The 20,307-nt window shown below is 42.3% G+C and overlaps 1 protein-coding gene across 5 annotated transcripts in view; it reads right to left on the reverse strand.

Annotated features, from left to right (window-relative positions):
- ZNF292 (zinc finger protein 292) overlaps positions 1 to 20,307 on the reverse strand; it is a 76,820-nt gene that overhangs the window by 43,166 nt on the left and 13,347 nt on the right. For 2 of the 5 annotated variants that reach the window (XM_084784209.1, XM_084784210.1), the window contains exon 2: positions 19,404 to 19,585. The exons of the other annotated variants lie outside the window; for them this stretch is intronic. The gene's annotated coding sequence lies outside the window, so the exon portion shown is untranslated. The remainder of the gene's footprint in view (positions 1 to 19,403; positions 19,586 to 20,307) is intronic. 5 annotated transcript variants of the gene reach the window in all.

Below are 20,307 nucleotides of genomic sequence, written 5' to 3' on the forward strand. Positions count from 1 at the left end.
AAAAAAATTTTTTTTTTGAAAGACTTCTCACTAAAAAAGCCCAGGCCCAGATGAATTCACAGAATTGTACCAGAATTTCTACAAAGAACTACAAACAGTACTTCTAAGGTTATCAAAGGAAAAACAGAAAGAGCATTTGCAAACTCCTTCTCTGAAGACTATATTACACTAATAACCAAATTCAGGCGAAGACAAACAATAGAAAACAACAGGTCAATATCCCTGATGAACACAGATGCAAAAATCCTCAAAATACTTATAAACTATAAAAATATAGGCATTATCAAAAAGATCATCTACCTGATCAAGCTGGCTTTATCCCAGAGATAAAGGGCTGATTCAGCAGTACTGACATAAATCAGTAAAAGCAATAAAATCGTGTGATCACTTCAACAGATGCAGAAAAGGCATCTGCCTTCATAATACAAGTCCCAGAGAAGCACTCTGCCTCCTGCCTTCTTTCGAGCCAGTGTGCAGTTGCCTTGCTGTGCACCAATCAGATTGGTGTCAAGTGATTACTGACAAGTATGCCGGGACCCCACCTCCACACACTACAGAGAGAGTACCCTCCAGCTGGAGTGCATCGAAAAAACAATAGGCCACACGTTTGTGTCCCACACTGTGTGCTTGTGAAGTTAGCGCAGGGCTCTTCTGGCAGATCATCAGGCCTGGTAACCTCTTAGGTTAGGCTAGGAACAAATGGGCCAAGGCATTACCCATAAGCTACAGAGGTACTTCAGTTGGCGTTGGACATTGTGATGAAGGAAGCTGAGAGTTGCGCTGCTTGCAGGGTGTGATGGGGGTGGCAGTCTGAGACAGGTATCCTTATCAGAGAGGAGTGCCTAGGAAGAATCATGAACACTTTCAGTGTCTTGCCTTCCTCCAGGGTGTTGGCCACAGTGGGTGAGTTCTATAACGCCACCCTTTCAGTCTATCAGCTTGCTGAAAACAGACCATGAGGCTTGTTGCACTGATAAGGACTTGTGACTCACTTATCACACCTGCTTCAAGGCCTAAAGTTGACACACACACTTATGAACCACCTCTTATTTGCCACCACAAGTGGGGTAACCACATACCTGTAAATATGGGACCCTCTCGCTGCCTACCCTTCTTCATGCCCCTTCACCAACTGGGCAGGCAGCAGTACCCCACCTTGACAGTGCCTAACTTCACCCAGCAGATGTCTGAGGCAAGACCACGATGGCCATCTGTGTCACCCACTGCCATGGGTTCTAACTGACAACAGCTACCATGTTCATGTCCACATGTCCATGAAGGAAGTGCAGCAGATGCTTAACATCCAAACACACACAAAGTAACCTGATGCAGTGGATCCCTAACACTGTGAACATAGCTGTCTGTGACATTACACCTCAGGGACTACACATGTCATTCACCTTCAGTGGCAAATGTACCACCATCCAGGAACTGTTCTAATGCACCTCACAGCCGTTCACAGCCATGTTCCAGTACAAGGGCTTCGTGCAGTGACAGAAGAAGGTACAGACGAGATGGAGCTCTCCTAGTTACCAGGATGCGACAGATGGAGGGGGAGGAAGTGGCCTAGAACTGTACTAGCACCTAAAACATGGGAGCAGTGAGAACTTGTCTGCTAGTCATGTCCAATGTGCATTTGCTGCCCTATGCTGGCATCAGCTGTATACACACCACCATCAAAGCAATTTCATGGTGCAAATGAAGGTCCCAAAGAAAGTAGAACTTCAGGAAATCTTCAATATATAAAAAATAAAGGCTATGTATGACAAACCCACAGCCAACATCATCATAAAGAAAGAAAAACTTGAAACAATCCCATTCCAATTAAGGATCAGACAGGACTGTCCACACTTCTTATTTTGTTTGTTTGTTTTTTGAGACAGGGTTTCTCTGTGTAGCCTTGACTGTCCTGGACTCGCTTTGTAGACCAGGCTGGTCTTGAACTCACAGCGCTCCACCTGCCTCTGCCTCCCGAGTGTGGGGATTAAAGGCGTGTGCCACCATGTCCGGCCACACTTCTTTTAGATGTAGTGCTGCTTAGCACGCAAACTGGACCGATAAGGCAAGAGAAAGAAAGCAATGAGATACAGATAGGAAAGAAGCCAAATTATCCCCATTTCCAGATGACATAACAGATACTCATTACACATAAGAGACCCTAAAAATTCCACCAGAAAACTTCCAGAAATGTCCAACACTTTTTAGCAAATTTGTAGGAAACAAAATCAACTTATAAGAACCAGGAGGCTGCCTTTAATCCTAGCACTCAGGAGGCAGAGGCAGGTGGACCTCTGTGAGTTCAAGACCAGACTGGTCTACAAAGGGAGTCCAGGACAGCTAAGGCTACACAGAGAAAGCCTGTCTCAAAAAACAAAAACAAACAAACAAACAAACAAACCAGAAATGTTGTAAAAAACAAGCATCCTTGCAAAAGCATTTTAAGACTAGACTGCAATTCAAACCAAAATCCCCATATTTTTTACAAGAAATGAGGGGATCCCCAAAATTCATAACATACCAAAAAAGACTGAGGTTGGCCAAAGTAACACTAAGCAAAAAGAATAATGCTGGAGGAATCACAATTCCAGATTCAATATATATTACAAAGCAACGGTAATAAAAACAGCATGGCAGTGGCACAAGTGGGTCGATCAATGGAACAAAATGGAAGACGTGAATGTGGGCACATGTAACTACAGCCACTGATAGCTGACCAATATGGACAACTATATGTGCTGGGAGAGACAGTTATCTCCAACAAATGGTGCTGGGAAACTGGATGGCTACCGCAGAAGAATGAAATTAGACCCCTATCTATCACACAGCCCAAAAGTCAAGTCCAAAATGACCAAAGATCCCAATATGGTACCTGAAACTGAGTCTGCCAGAAGACAGGCAGCACCTTACAAGATGTGGTGCAGAGAAGGACTTGCTGCACAAAACTACACTGCCCAGGAATTAAGGCCAACAAAAGACAAATGAGGACGTTATTAAACTAAAAGCCAAGGACAGTCAACTAGGTAAAGAGAGAATCTTTGTCAACTATACATCTGACAAAGAACTGATATCCAAGATAGTCAAAGAACTTAAAAAACAAATTCAAGAAAACAAATGACAAAAACCTGGGAGAGGAGGGCCGCTACCAATCTGAACAGAGTTCTGAAAAGAAATAAATTAAGAACTATCTTTCTTTAAGGAAAATAAAAGTGTTCAACATCACCAGCAATTAATTAGGGGAAAGCAATTTAAAACTACATTGCTATTTCATCTTACCCCAGTCAGAGTGGCCAAAATCAAGAAAACTGACAAGGGGCTGGAGAGATGGCTCAGAGGTTAAGAGCACTGACTGCTCTTCTCGAGGTCCTGAGTTCAATTCCCAGCAACCACATGGTGGCTCACAACCACCTATAATGTGATCTGATGCCCTTCTCTGGTGTGCAGGTATACATGCAGGCAGAACACTGTATACATAATAAATAAATCTTTGCCAGGTGGTGGTGGCGCAAGCCTTTAATCCCAGCACTTGGGAGGCAGAGGCAGGCGGATCTCCATGACTGGGAGGCCAGCATGGACTACAGAGTGAGTTCCAGGACAGTCAAGGCTACATAGGGAAATCCTGTCTCAAAAAACCAAAAGCTAAAAACCAAAAAGAGAAAGAAAGAAAGAAAGAAAGAAAGAAAGAAAGAAAGAAAGAAAGAAAGAAGACAAGAAATATTAGTAAGGATATGGTTGGTAGGTTTGCAAACTACACAGCCACTATGGAAATCAGCAGATCTAGCATATATGATCCAGCTATATATACTGTTCCATGAAATGTCCAAATGACTCTACATCTTATTCCATATGTACTTGCTTGGCCACTGCTGTTCTATTTATAATAGCCAGAAATGAAAAACAATAAATGCCCTTCGTCAAAGGAATGAATAAAGATGTAGTACATAAACAAAATGGACTAATTCAGTTGTAAAGAAAATGAAATTTGCAGGTAAATGAACAGAACTAGAATACACAACGTGAGGTTACTCAGATCCAGAAAGACAAACGCACATCTTGTTTCTCATTTGTAGGTCCCAGCTCTAAATCTTTAAAAGCATGCATGTAACTTGGAGCAACCGCAGAAACCACTAGGGAGATGAGACGAAGGCGCTCTAGATTGGAGGTAGTAAACACAGATGCTGTGAAGGGAGAGTAAGAGGAAGGGTGGAGGAGTAACCAACACTCAGGATGTACAGAACAGCTAGAGTTTACTTAATAACGCACATAATGTGTGGATGCATGCATATGACTATGTACACACAGTTGAAATGATGGTGTACTACTTAGGGTGATAATGCTGCCCCCATAAGCCAAAGACTACCTAATAAAACCCAAGTGCCTCAGGAGTCCAAGACACTCCCAAAGTAATATAAGTTATGGCTATTCTTGCTTGTCTCCCACAGCTTGAAGCTAAGAATCTATTGCTGAAGACACCACACATTTTGAACACAGTACTTGGAGGAAATGAAGCTGAAATTGGCCTGGAAGCCTCCTCCCTGAAGAGTAGGCTCACAGTATCTGAAGATGCTACGCAAGCTGCCAGCGAAGAAAGAAACAATTTTCTCATCTAGCTATGAGGCCTATGAACCACAATGACCATCAAGGCAAGATATCCCCAAGGGCACAAGAGTGCCACTTATAATCTTGGCTGTTATCAACAGCTGCACAATTAAAGTTAAGAACCACTCAGCAGGAGTAAATTCATGTTGGTTACTGTAAACCTAGCCAAATGCTGTGGCTGGTAAGGGCATGCACCCTAGAGGGGAATCTACAGCATTCTAAATACTTACCCTCTCTCACCACACAAAGAAGCTAATTCACATCTGGTCAAAACACAGTCAAAAACAATCCACACACCTAAGGCTCGAGGAACTCTGTGGGAGATTTTAGCAGCCAGAGAACCACACTGTCTGCTATGAGACTCTTCTACAAAGGACAGGGAAACTATACCCACTCAATGTCTCAGCAATATGGCTGCCTAAACAAGACCAGCACAATGACAGTAACAGTTGACACGGCAAAATAGATGGGAGAAACTGCAAAAGCTCTATCCTTCGACAGAGCTACAGGCTCTGTATGGCTGCTGGGAAGGGGAGTGCCCTGACAAGTGGTCGGCCCTACACACATATACACTGGCAACATGAGATGAACAGGCTGTAGTTACCTATACGTGTGTGCTGGGTAGAACAGTGTCATTAAGGAGGAGGCATAAATTTGAGGAGTGGAATGGACAACTGAACTGGAGAGGCAAGAGAAGGGTAGAAATGACAGGAAATTTCTCGTAACATTATTAAGAAAGCGTTTTTAAAGTGCAGCTCTGCTGCTCTTTCCCACGACTGCGTGTTCTTCCATGGTCCTTCACAGTTGTTTTATAGTTTACAGTTTTATAGTTTACTGCTTTTATTAAGCATTTTGATAGTTTTTTTTTTTTTTTACTAAATTTATTTCTAGGACCAAAAGAAAATGAAAAATGTTTACAGTAAGCTTACTTGTGATTAATTTGGTAACAACTACGACATAGGATCCACTGTTCTCCTTAAATGAGTGTTCAGATGTCTGACTCAAAAGCACCTCCCGATTCAAGGGAAGGTCACATAACGCAGAATGAATAAAACTCAAGGACACATTAATTTACAAAGTAGTCTGTATAACTCATGTTTTTATTAAGCAATTTGAGAAATTAGTGCAGTTCATTGTTTCTTAGCTAACATGTTAAAAAGCTGAGTTTGAAGAAACTTAACCTTACAACACAGTTATATTAAATATCTGTTGTTTAATAAATAATCTAGGTGTTGTTTATGACACAATTTGTTTTTCATTTACTTTAATGTAAAACAAATATTTTAGTCTTCTAGATATTCTTCAATGTGTGATACAATTACACATACAAAATAAAAATACTTCAAGGCTGATAGTTGACAGCTGTAATTTACTAAAGCAAAAACAGAAGTAATTGATATCATACAGCATCTAGCTTAAGTATACTAATAAAATTTTATATAATATTGGACAACGTATAAATTATGTGATAAATTTTGCTATCACTTGTGAATGTATATTAATAAGAACAGGCCTGTCTTTCTAACAGAACAGGTACTTTTCTGGATGCCATCAAGGTTGTATATTATATGCACTCCTAACTCTACTCAAAATTAGTAGAATATTTCATTTTTACTGACATCACAGCATTATTAATGTGTAATAACTCATATGTTCTTCCACAAACTATATGTTGTCTTTATCAACAGTAAAGTGTTCAAATAAATCTTTACAAATAATGAAGTTTCATTTTAAAAGTTGTGAACTGGTGACAAGTCATATAAATAACCCAAATTAGGTAAGATTAGTGGCTATAATTTATTTATTATAGTGAATATAATTTATTTTAGCATTAAGTAATACATTGTCTTGGAGGTTTATGCTAGCTAAGATATTTAAGCATTACTTATTTTTAAATACACAAATAAATATCATATTAGATAAGACAGTAAGAAATATAAGGAAAACTTAAGTATTACTTTGTATTTGGGATTCTGAATAAACTTTTTTTGAAAATATATCCTTAATATGTTCATAGTTGAATTAAATTTTTGTATATACTAACTTTTTTTGGAATAAGCATTGATATATTTAGGGGGAAAGGTAAATTCTAAAACAAGGTTAACTAGCATTTCTGTCCCCAAAGACAGACAGAATTAGGAGTACCACTACCCCACCTCCTCAGGCCCGCCTCCAACCCTTCTGTACAGATGGTAGGTTGAACATGCTGCTGCAGCTGCACTTAGTCACGTGACAAGGGTGACCCAAGGTCAGTCTGGATTCCTGGCTGGCCTTTCCATCAGGCTGCAAGCTTCTGTCCATCAGGCCTGCCTACAGCAAACAGGAGACCACCGTGGGCAGTCATTCAGAAGAATACAATGAACTGCAGAATTACATCAGTTCTTCACAATTCAATCAAGAAATGAGGCAATTTCACAATTTTTGTCTACTTTTTAAACATTTTCACCTGGCTAACTAACAGGCATAGTACCTGAAATTTATTTGAAAAGTCAGTCTTACATGTTTATTTTACTTCACCTTATACATTTTAATAACATTTGGGTGGTGGCACACGCCTTACATCCTGGTACTTGGTAGGCAGAGGCAGGAGAATCACTGTTAGTTCAAGGCCAGCTTGGTCTACAAAGGGAGTCCAGGACAGCCAAGGCTACACAGAGAAACTCTATCTCGGAAAACAAAAGAAAGAGCGAAAGGAAATAAAGGAAGGAAGGGAGGGAGGGAGGGAAGGAAGGAAGGAAAGAAGGAAAGAAAGAAAGAAAGCAAGCGTATGTGGTGGTTTGAATAAGAATGCCCCACACAGGGTCATATTTTTGAGTGGCACTATTTGAGAAGGCTGGGAGGCACAGCCTTGGAAGAAGTGTGTCTCTGGGGTGGGCCTTGAGGTTTCAGAAGTCCATGCTAAGGCCAGTTCTCTCTCTTCCTGCTGCCTGTGGACCGGGATGTAAACGCTCAGCTACCTCACCACCACCATGCCTGTTTGTGTGCCACCACCATGCTCCCCACCATGATAATGGACTAAGCCAGCCCCCAATTAAATGCCCTAGTCATTTAATTGTGTCTCCCAGCAATAGAGTGACTAAGACAGTATATGGAATATTAACACTCAAAGGAAAAAATATGACTTCTCAGGAATTTTTAGGTCTGAAAAAACAGGAGCTGGTGAGATGGCTCAGCCGGTAAAGGTGCCTGCTGCCAGGCCTGACAACCTGAATTTGATCCCTGGGACCCATTGATGGAAGGAGAGAAGTTACTCCAAGTTTTCCTCTGTACATGTGGCATACACACAAGACAGACAGACAGACAGACAGTATGTATGTAATAAAAACAAAAAGTGAAATCATTATGGTGATGTGTACTTGTCAAACCAACAACTGGGATTCAAAAGTAGAGGCAGGAACTGAGCAAGTTTGAGGCCAGCTTGGGCTATAAAGTAAGATCCTGTTTCAAAACACACCACCAAACAGGAAGTGCTAGCTGTAAAATCACCAAAGGGCTCAAGAACTGGGAGCAGTAAGTACCTCTGGAAATAAGGGCGGAGAAGAGTTAAGTGGAAGGAATCTGGAGAGCTTACTCATTAGCCAAGTCGCCCTTATCTTGTTCCTTGTCCTCTACAATGAAGAGACCACGCAGGACAGGGCTCCTCTCGTCCCCAGCAGGGAGTCTAACATGTGTTTGGACAAGGCTGAAAGGAAGCATCTCTTATTTTCCCAGTATTAAGTCAACATTCCACGACAAAGAGAAACAGCTCCAATCTCACTGCAGAACATATAATTCTTGGGCCTTTCCTGGGACTCAAAGACAGACTGAAGGGGGCCAGGACCACTGGATCCTGTTTTAGTAAAACTTACAGAACAAAAACAAAAAAGAACCGACAGCCAGGCTTGCAGCTCAGAATAAGCTCGTTAGTGTGGATGTACCTTTAAATGTGGACACCCAGGGACCACGTGACATTTAAGAAAAGCTTCTAAGACGGGCACGATAGTGCACGCCTGAATCCCAGGCAGAGGCAGGTGTGTCTCCCTATGTTTGAGGCTAGTCTGGTCCACAAAGTGAATCCAGGACAGCCAGGGCTACACAAAGAAACCCTGCCTGGAAAAGCCAAAAAATAAAACAAACAAAAACCTTCCAACATGGAGAATTCAAACAAGATGGCAAAAAACAACTCAGAGTAACAAAGGAATTAATAAAAACTTTAAATAGTAAAAATGAAATCCTAACAAGAATTCAAATTTTAATTGAGAGAGGAGGGGAGCTGTAGACATCCAGAGGCCTGCTGCCAGCCAGGCAACACAGCGCAGGAAAAAGAAGACATCCCGGGATCTGCCTGCCGACACAGGCTGTAGACACCTAGAGGCACACTCGCTGCCATGCCACATAGTGCCAGCAGAGGAGGGCACCCAAGGACTGCCAGCCACATGGTCCACTGAGCGGGAACCACTGCAAGGTACAAGTACAAGCTGGAGAGATGGGGAAAAGAGAAGCAGAATAGTTTGAGTAGGAAGAAGAGATGGAACTGGAGACGCAAGGGTGGAGAGGAGCAGCCTGTTGTGCGTAACCAGCCCTCCCCCTGACACCATGGTGAAGTCCCAGGCTGTGCTGCTGCTGAGGGACATGTCTGGGTCCATGGTCATGCAGTGGCAGGGGTCCGTGTCGATGCCCACGGCTCATGTTACCACTAAAGACCTCACAGATGGCCTTGGTCTTGGCAGCCACCTGGAACCACATAGTTGTCCAAGAGCTGTGCAGAACTGGACCTGCCTCTCACTGGCTGCAGCACTCGGGAGAGCAGGCCCTGCACCTCACCTGGGCAGCTCAGTGGAGATGGCCCTGATGGCGAATGTACGGGAAGTACAGGGGAGCCAGTCCAGAGGGTTTGAGAGCCAGAGTTGGCCCAGTCTCCCACCAGCCTGGGAGAGCTCCACATCTGTACTGGGCAGCAGAGAGGAGCTGGCTCTGCTGTGAGTGCAGGTGAGCCAGCCCCTGGGGCATGAAAGCAGAGGAGGCGACCCTGCCGGAGGAGGCACTGGGTGAGCTAGCCAGGGCAGTGCTGGAGAGCTTGCCCTGGTGGTACAGACATGGGAGAGCTCGCTGACTAACCAACGCATCAACCAACCAGGCCCAGATCCTCACCTACAAACTGCTGAAGCATGTGAAAGGGCTGGTGCTGCTAACCCAAAGCTGCATGACCTCCATGACACGGGCAGCACGGGATAGCTAAGAGGAGTCGGGTGAGGATCCGATATCAATGGTGTAGCAGAAGCCAGAGGCCTAGAACCAAACCAATAACTCACTGCAATGAACATTTGCAAGTAAAACTTTGTGGACAAAGAAAGGGGTGTACTGTGTGTGAGACACTAGACACTAGCTTCCAGGACAAGATGTTTTCTATGCTTTGACTTGGAGGAGGTTTCAAGGGCGGAGAGCAGATACAAAGGGACAGAGAGATGAGTGGGACTAGGGTGCATGATATAAAACTCACAAAGAAGCGGGCGCCTTTAATCCCAGCACTCAGGAGACAGAGGCAGGTGGATCTCTGTAAGTTCAAGGCCAGCCTGGTCTTAAAAGCGAGTCCAGAACACCCAGGGCTATACAGAGAAACCCTGTCTTGAAAAACCAAACAAAAAAACAGCAAAGCTGTTTCAACATAGTATGAGAAAACATAAATTTTGTATGTGTTGCTTCTATATCTACAGGTTAGGGGTGGGGAGTGGGATATGGTCTCGTGTAGCCATGGTTTGCCCTTTAAGTCCTGAGTCTCCTCCTACGTCCATTTTCTGAGTGCTGTGATTACAAACTGAGCTACCAAGACCACACCTCTTTCTTTTTTTTTTTTTTTTAAGTTGGGTAAAAGGTATAACTTGTACCCTGTAGCACTGAGATACTTAAGAAAATACAAAATGCCCAGATGACATGCATGCAGCAGATACCTCACTTCACTATGAATGATACTAACCATGCGTACTGTCTTAGTTACTTTGCCCGTTACTGGGATAAAATATCCTGGAAAAAGAAATGCAGGGAGGAGGATTATTTGGACCCCAGTCTGAGGGGAACCTCTCACAGTGGGAGGAGGCAGCTAGTCACACAGCATCCTCTGCAGGAAGCAAAGGCGTGAGGAGTGAGGCATGCTCACAGTCGGCTCACTCCTCCCCCTTCTACAGTCTAGAACACAAGCCCAGGGAAAGGTGCTGCCCACATCAACAAACCTTATCAAGATAATACCCTCACAGGCATGTCCAGAGGACAACCAAATCCAAGCAATTCTTCTCAGACATGTCCCAATGCTTGTCTTCTAGGTGATTCCAGAACCTACCAAGCTTACAATGGACCCTAGACATCACACTGACTGTGGTGGCTTGAATGAGAAAGGCCCTCTTGTTTAATGCTTGGGCCTCTGTTTGGTGGAACTACTTGGTAAGGATCAGGAGGTGTGGTCCTGGAGGAGGTGTGTCACTGAGGGTGCCATTTACAACAAGCCTCCTCTCTTCTTTATGCTCTGACATCAGATGTAAACTCTCAGCTACTGCTACAGCACCATGCCTGCCTTCTGCCTGCTGCCATGCTTCACACAATGATGCTCATGGACTCACCCTCTGTGAGCAGGGCTCCAATTAAATGCTTTACATTATAAACTGTCTTGGTGACTGTGTTTATTCATGGCATTAGAGAAGTAATTAAGATACCTGTCCATACATTTTTGGATCCATTTCAAAGCACTCCTTCTACCATCAAACTTAAACTGATTCCTCTGATACACACTTTACTCGTAATGTCCACTTTCACAAGCTAGCATATTTACTGCAATATTCATACACTAAATAACCACTTTTTAATAGGTATGATACCTTTTTTAAAGATTTGTTTTATGTGTATGAGTGCTCTGTCTGCATGTACACCTGCACACCATAAGGGGGCATCAGATCCCAGTACAGATGGTTGAGTCAATCAATATGTAGCTGTAGGAATTGAACTCAGAACCTCTTGAAGAGCAGACAGTGTTCTTAACTGCTGAGCCATCTCTCCAGCCCAGGTATGAAACTCAAGTCATAGTCCTTCCTGTTATTACTGCACAGAACAGAAGAGAATCATTAGAGTATCTTCCTACCAGATGAACTGTAATAATTGAACATAAAAAAACAAAAAACAAAATCAAGAAAACAAAACAAAACAAAAAATTCAAAGTATTGCTAATGAAACTCTCCTGGGATTTTTTTAAAAACAGAATTTGACAGTTGCTTGTTAATTCCACACAAACAAGTTAAACCAATTTTGAAGAGCCAGGTAAGAACACTTGATGTAAACTGATACCAAGAATCAATTGATAGCTACAGGCAGGAACTAAGACAATGTGACACTGGCATAGATGACAGAGGAGCTAAAACTGAGCTATGAGCTAAGTACAAAACAGATTGATGGCTCATCAGTTAAGAACAAAGGCTGCTCTTGATTGAGGAAGACCTAGGTTTGGTTCTCGGCACCCACACGGCAGCTCTCCTCATCCAGGGGACGTGGTCAAATGTGGGGCACCAGAGTTCTTGTGAAAGTCAGACCCCACTCCCCACTCAATTGTGGAGAATGTCTTGTCCATTGGCTAGATCTGGGTAGGGGTTTGAAGTTTACTGCACGTATTGTCTTTGGCTGGTGCCATAGTTTGAGCAGGAACCCTGGGCCTAGATCTGCCCGTCATAATGTTCTTCTTGTAGGTTTCTAGGACCCTCTGGATCCTTCTATTCTGCCATTCTCCCATGCTTCTCTCACCTAGATGACAGAGGAGCTAAAACTGAGCTATGAGCTAAGTACAAAACAGATAGATAGCTCATCAGTTAAGAGCAAAGGCTGCTCTTGAGGAAGACCTAGGTTTGATTCTCGGCACCCACACAGCAGCTCACAACCATCTGTAACTCCAGTACCATTCTGGCACTGTGTGCATATGGTACACATACATACATCAGGCAAAATGCACACAAAATAAAATAAATAAATCTTTAAAATGAAAATCACAAGGAAAGTCCAAAGTACTTGGTAAATATGACTGGAACTGTTACTAGCATCCTAGGCTAGAGTTTTGACTCTAACGGGCTCCAAAAAGCAGGTACACCAGTCCCAAAGACCAAATGGTAAAAACCAGGAAAGGGGTTTTAATCATGGCCACACTTCAGAGGCAGAGACTGGGGCGTGGGGTAGGCTAATAGAGAAGAAGTCTTAGTCAAACAGTGGTGTAGTTGGATGGATAAGAAAGCTGTTAGCTGGGCATGGTGGTACACACCTATGAAGGATGGAGGTGGATCTCTGTGAGTTCGAGGCTAGCCTCGTCCAGGACTGTCAGGACTAAAGAGAAACCCTGTTTCGAAAAACCAAAACCAAAATAAAACTTCCTTATCCTTACCACTGGTGTGAATGGGTAAACAAATGAGTAATAATTAAAATTATACACTCATATGCCAAAATTATAAATTTAATACTTTAAATTATTTGAAATTATTATATTGTATTTATGGTACAGAGCAAAGTCAAAACCTTATATGAGATAGGCAAACTTTTTTTTTCCATTAATACAAAATTGTCTAGCTAACTTAAAATAGAAAAATACAGAATTAAGGCAAAGCAAACCATGGAAAAGGCAATGCCTGACCCTATATATGCTTGCTCACATACACAGTAAAGGTTTGAACAAAGGTGTTGGAGTCTGAGACTGTTGCTAATGGAGACTTAGAAACCCAGGTGGCATAAAAAGAAAAGGGAAGCATTTTTTTTAAATTTAGGGATGAAAGCACAGTCTTTGAATGGTTCCCAAGGTAAGTATAAAGCTGGTGGTGGATCTGGACGCAGTGATATTCAGTATGAGCTGTCAGTCCTGCTACTCTGCGGCAGGGCGATAGGGAATCTGAACCCAGCCTGGGCAGCACAGCACAATCTGTCTCAACAACAGCAACCCAAAAAGTGGGTAATGAACAAAAGGGTAATTTTATAATATTAAACATACTTTCCAATTGTCAGCAAAGGAGATATAGGGGGTGGACACATAGCTCAGCTGGGGTAGAGCTTGCTGTCATGGGGGAACTGCGTTTGATCCGCAGCACTCAGCACGCACTCAGGAAGTGGAGGCAGAAGTGCAAGGTCACCCTTCAGTATACACCACTTTTTGCTAGAAAGATGACCTCAAGCTTTGATGAAATGAGAAACCACTCTCGGAAAGCAATTCGACCAATATATGTCAGTAAAATTACATATCTGTTTGTTTATCCTAGTGATTTCTGTTTACCTGGTAGTTTATCCTGTATTAGAATATTTCAATTGACTACAGCAAAAAGGAGGCAATAGCACGGTTGTCTGTGAAAGCCTCACATAACTTAAGGTTTCAGGTTTTTAGCATTACCACCACCACCTGCCCTCTCTCTCCTCCCTCATTTTTTTTCTTTTTTCTTTTTTTTTTTTTTTTCTTTTTTTTGTGGTTTTGTTTTGTTTTGTTTTGTTTTCCATATAGGGTTTCTCTGTGTATCCTTGGCTGACCTGGATTTGCTTTGTAGACCAGGCTGGCCTCGAAATCACAGCAATCCACCTGCCTCTGCCTCCTGAGTGCTGAGATTAAAGGCGTGCACCACCACCGCCTGGCTTCACTTTCTTCTATTTACTTTGGAGACAGGGTCATTGGACACTGTAAGTCCCAGACTGGCTGGAGTCTGGGATCCTGCCTCAGCCTTCTGTGTGCTGGGATTACACTCAGGAGCTGTCTGCCTCAGCTACAGCTCTTTTTTATCTCTCTGAAACATTAAGTAGAAGAGATGGCTCACCTGTTAAGAGCATGGGTCTGCTATTACAGAGGACCTAGATTCAGTTCCCACAGGATGGCTCACAGCTACCTGTCGCTCCGGTTCAGGGGATGGATGTGATGCTTTTGACTTGAGGGCACAGGGCGTGTACATGGTATACATACATACATGGAGGGGAAATCCATACACATAAAACAAATCTTTCTTTTAAAGCATAGAGTTATGGCTAGCTTTTAATTATTGCTTATTAGTTATATTTCATAAATATCCATTTTTAGAATTCAATATTGAATGTTTTCTATCTTTGATTCTATATTATGAGGGTACAAAAATTAAAATTTTAAAGTACTTCTATTTTAAGATATTTTAAATGTCTTTGTAACAAGTACCTTGGAATTTCATTTAATTTTTTTTCAAAAAAAAATGTGATTTGATTGCTGGTTCAATTGTTTTCTTTTTCATTGGGTTTAAGTTGATTATATAAACCTGAGTCCTAAAAGTCACAGAGAAATTCATATGGCTAGAGATGTGCTAAATAATACAATGTGCTTAAATTTAAATCTTAACCAACCAAGTCATTATTACACGCTTTATTCTGTGTCTCATATTCAACTGTGTTTCCCCGCAGCCTGTTTTTTTAAAGATAAGATTGTTAAATGAGCTGATTAGTAGTCACTAAGTAGATGCCACCTAGTTGAGGTTATTGTGATCTAGTGTGTATACTAAATATTACGAGCACGTGTGTGTGTGTGTGTGTGTGTGTGTGTGTGTGTGTGTATGAAAAAACTTTACACGTATATACACATCTCTCATTACTGATGTGTATAAGCGGAACAATGTAGTGTATTAAATTTATTAGAATAAATTAGAATCCAGCTACAAGAATGTGTGTGTGTGTGTGTGTGTGTGTGTGTGTGTGTGTGTGTATAAAACCATTCTTCTTTGATGCAGTGTAAGTGTTACAGTGTTGATTACTGGTCCTGTTACATTCTATTTGGCAATATCTACTACACAAGTTACAAAAAAAGTATGTTGAGGGACTCAGGGGTTAAGAGCACTGACTGCTCCTCTGGAGGTCCTGAATTCAAGTCCCAGCAACCACATGGTGGCTCATAACCATCAGTGATCTGATGCTCTCTTCTGGCAGGCAGGTGTAATGCAAGCAGAGCACTGTATACATAATAAATAAATCTATAAAAAAAAAAAACTGTGTTGAGAATGGTGCCAGTTTACACTTACCTGTTTCTACATACCCAAAGACTGTCCTATCTTGGTGGTAACTGAACTTAATGTCTTCCCATGGAAATGGATAATTAAACTGTGCTATGAACTTCATGACAAATGATAAAGCTTAACACCATATAATTTAAGAACAATCTAATGAACGCTTTGTCTTAGGCATGAGAGAATGTGTTGCTGAACGGTGGCCACATTCTGGTGTTGTCCTGTTTATGGAAATCATGGAGTCAGATTGGAGTTAAGCTCCGGGGAACATCTAAGAAGCCACTGAACAATTTGTAAGTCCCATTTAAGATTCTAGGTGATCCAGTGCCTGTGTAGCAGCAGAGATGTTGTCAAAGACCGACGCTCTTTTCATTCCTCCCTGAGGTCTTTATGGTTGCTTTTTGTTCTTGTGACTGTTTCTAAATGAGTTCAGTATGGCTTGTTGTACCGGACTTTTCAGTCTCAGCCAGAAGCTGGAGGCAAGGGGGGCATATGGCTCTCTTTCTTACAAGTCTTAATTTGGAAATAAAATCTTTCTGAAACGTCAAAAAAAAAAAAAAAGGTAGTTAAGTGACTGAAGACATCTAATATCAATCTATAGTCTGAATACACACACAGATACACACTTACACAAAATATGGAAAACTGGGTGTAGTAACATGCGCACGTGCACATACACCGGTGGATGCAGGAGAAACAGGAGTTCAAAGCCATTGTCTGCTACATAGTGAGCTGGAGCCTGGACTACATGACACTCTGGTTTAAAACAACAATAATAGTAATAATAATCATAATAAGGAGCTTAATAGATGGCTCAGTGGTTGAAAGTACTTTCTGAGACAGGCGGTGCGGGCACACGCCTTTAATCCCAGCACTAGGGAGGCAGAGGCAGGCGGATCTCTGTGAGTTCGAGGCCAGCCTGGACTACAAAGCAAGTCCAGGACAGCCAAAGCTACATAGTGAAACCCTGTCTGGAAAAACCAAAAAAAGAAAAAAAAGAAAGAAAGAAAGAAAACTTTCTGCCCTTGCAGAGGATTCTGGTTTGGTTCCCAGAACCCACACCAAGTGGGTTCACAAGCACCCCTAATCCCAGCTCTAGGGATCTGATGCCCTCTTCTGGCCTCCACTAGCACCTGCATGCATGTAGTGCACACACAGACAATTAAACACAAACAAACAAATGGAGGAGGAGGTGATGGTGTGGTAGGTGTGTGTGCTTAAAAAGCCACACATTAGCCAAGTGTGGTGGCGCATGCCTTTAATCCCAGCACTAGGGAAACAGAGGCAGGTGGGTCGCTGTGAGTTCAAGGCCAGTCTGGTCTACAAAGCAAGTCCAGGGCAGTCATGGCTACACAGAGAAACCCTGTCTCTAAAAACCAGAAAGATTTCCAGACATGGTGGCTAAAGAAGGAGAATTTTTCAGAATTTGAGGCTCTTTGAATTACACAGTGGGTTCCAGCTTAGTTGGGCTATGGAGTAAGATTCTATCACACACAGAAGGGGAAAAGGGAAACTGGACCTACAAACATATGGGAACTCACTGTGCCACATAGCATCACCTTTTTTTTTTTTTTCAAATTTAAAAGTAACAAAATTGTTGTTTTAAAATAAGAGCAGGGAAGCCAGGCATGGTGGCACCCTCCCCTCCTTTAATCCCAGCACTCGGGAGACAGAGGCAAGCGAATCTCTGAGCTCAAGGCCAGCCTGGTCTACAAAGGAAGTCCAAGACAGGCAAGTTACATGGAGAGACCCTGTCTCAAAAATAAAAGCAGGGCGCTGAAGAGATGGCTCAGTGGCTAAGAGCACTGGCTGCTCTTCCAGAGATCCTGAGTTCAATTCCCAGCAGCCACATGGTGGCTCACAACCATCTATACTGAGATCTGGTGCCCTCTTCTGGTGTGCAAGTGCACATGCAGATGGAGCACTCATAAAGAGCAGGGGGTACACCTTGGGTGGAAAAGCACCTGTCAAGACATGATTTCATGGTTTGATTCCTAGATTATCAGTCTGACAGAGTACTATCTTGGCTACTTTTCTACTGTTCTATTAAAACTCCACGATCAATGCATCTTATAAAGGAAGCATTAATTTAATTTTGCTTATGGTAAGAGAGGATTAGAGTCCATGGTGGCAAAGAGAAGGCATAGCAACAGGAACCACAAACAAGAAAGTAGAGAGCTACCTCAAAACAGCCTGAGTCAGCTGAAACCTCAAACCAAGAGCGAGTCAACGCGTCCTAATCTTTCCTCGACACTTCCACTGAGGACCGAGTCCTCAGACGCAGGGGCCGGTGAGAGCCATGCTCCTTCAAACAGCCACAACTAGTGTTCTCTTTGTTACACTGGGGATTAAATCCAAGGCTTTACACATGCTAGGGAAATACCCCATACCTGAGTTATAGCACCAATAGTATGTTTAAAAGCTCCTTATTAAGTTCATGTATAAATCATGTATTTCATTTGCTTTAAAACAAAATAAACTTCCCAAAATAATCAATGTTAATAGACTACTCATGTATTAAACTTAAATTCTGATCATAATATTAAAAAGGTTAAATGAAAACAAAACTGCCATTCTAACAGCTAATTTTAATACAAGTATTTAAAAATATTTACAGCAGGGACTGGATATATGGCTCAGTGGTTAAGAGCACTGGCTGCTCTTCCAAAAGACCTGGGTTCAATTCCCAGCACCCATATTGCCACAACTCACAGCTCACAACTGACTTTAACTCCAGTTCCAGGAGATCTCTCCCCGTCTTCCCCCTACCTCACACACACATACACACAACAACAACAACAACAACAACAACAACAACACAAATGTACATTAAATAAAATATTTTTAAAGTGTTTGTACCAGGTAAGCACTTAGGATATAGAAACAAAATCATGAAATAAGTTCAAGGCCTGTCTCAAAAAAAAAATTTTTTTTAAATGTTTAATCATCTCACTTTTGGGTTAACAGCTGCAAATTAGTGTTAGCTCTGTTCTCTTATCTTTTCCCTGAAATACTTACCTACCTATGAATACACTATGTTCATTGTGTGAATGATACTGGCTTTCAGTTTATGTTTGGTTGGTTGGTTGGTTTAGTTTTGGTTTTTCCAGACAAGTTTTCTCTATGTAACAGCCCTGGCTGTCCTAGACTCGCTTTGTAAACCAAGTTGGCCTTCACCTCACAGAGATCCGCCTGCCTTTGCCTCCCCAGTGCTGTGATTAAAGGCATGTGCCACCACATCTGGCCGCTTGTTGTTTTTTTAAATCTATGAGACTTTAAGTTAAAACACAGAGGATAGCCAGGTATGGGGGCACATGCCTTTAATCCTAGCACTTGGGAGGCAGAGGCAGGCGGATTGATATGAGTTCAAGGCAGCCTGGTCTACAAAGGGAGTCCAGGACAGCCAGGGCTACACAGAGAAACTCAGTCTCAAAAAACCAAAAGGAAAAAAAAAGAAAAAAACCATAAGAGGCTAATACATAATTTTAATACTTAAGACAGTTAAGAGACTTTTATATATCTTTCAGTTGTGCACCTATTGGGAGGTTTTCTGTAATTAGTCTTTATCTCCTACAAAAAGAAGCTTCTAGATATATGAGACGTGCCATTATCTACGTGTGTCAAGGTGTGTACTTAGAAGGCAGTTTATTAAAGCACTACTTTATCAACCTAAGTAAATGGTAGTAGTCAGTTCTCCTCGTGAGCTGGTCTTGGATACAGTTCCAAGTGTATCACTAAGCAGGCCTTAAGTCCAAACAGATATCTGTTGGTTACCCCAAGCTATTGCTGCCACTATTGCACTATCGGGCATACCTTGCCAGGCAGTTGAGTAGTCCCCAGGATCTATAGCTGGGCAGGACTGGTGATACCTTTTTTCTCTTGGCAGCTTGCATGATAGCACAGACAGTGTGAGTTGGAGAAGTAGCCTAGGTGTCCATCAACTGATGAATGGGTAATAAAAATGCAGCATACGTACACAATGAAATTCTATTCAGCTGTAAAGAAAAATGAAATCTGCTGATAAATAGATATAACTGGAAAATAATATACAATATACTGAGTGAGGTAACTCAGACCCAGAAAGCCAAATGTCACCTGATCGCTCTTATAGCTCTATCCTAGCTCTTAACCTTTAGGTTTCTGTGAATATACCTGAAGGAAATGTAGAGGCCAGAAGAGTAGAGAGACCACTGGGAAAGGGGGAAGGAAACAGGGGTAGCAGAGAAAGAAAGTGCTACAAAGGAAGAAAGGGGGGAATGTCAGGGCTTAAGTAGAGAGGACAATGACAGAGTAACACAAAGGAGGCCATGTTGGCAAGGCTGTGGTGGTGCACGCCTTTAATCCAATCCCAACACTGAGGAGGTACAGGCACAGGCACACGCAGGAGGATTTGTGAGTTCAGGGTCAGCCTGGTCTATAGAGTGGTTCCAGGACAAAACAAAACAACAACAACAACAAGAAAAACCCTATCTTTAAAAAAGAAAAAAAGAAAAAGGACAAACACACACATCCTCATTTTTATTGTCTCTGAGAACTAAGACATGTCAAAGGGCCGGGCGTGGTGGCGCACGCCTGTAATCCCAGCGCTCTTTGAGGCAGGCAGATCACTGTGAGTTCAAGGCCAGCCTGGTCTACAAAGCAAGTTGAGGACAGCCAAGGCTACACACAGAAACCCTGTCTCAAAAAACAAAACAAAAAAAAGCAAAAAAAGACATAT

This window comes from Acomys minous, assembly GCF_964271855.1.
Source record: "Acomys minous genome assembly, chromosome: 1".
Taxonomy (NCBI): domain Eukaryota; kingdom Metazoa; phylum Chordata; class Mammalia; order Rodentia; family Muridae; genus Acomys; species Acomys minous.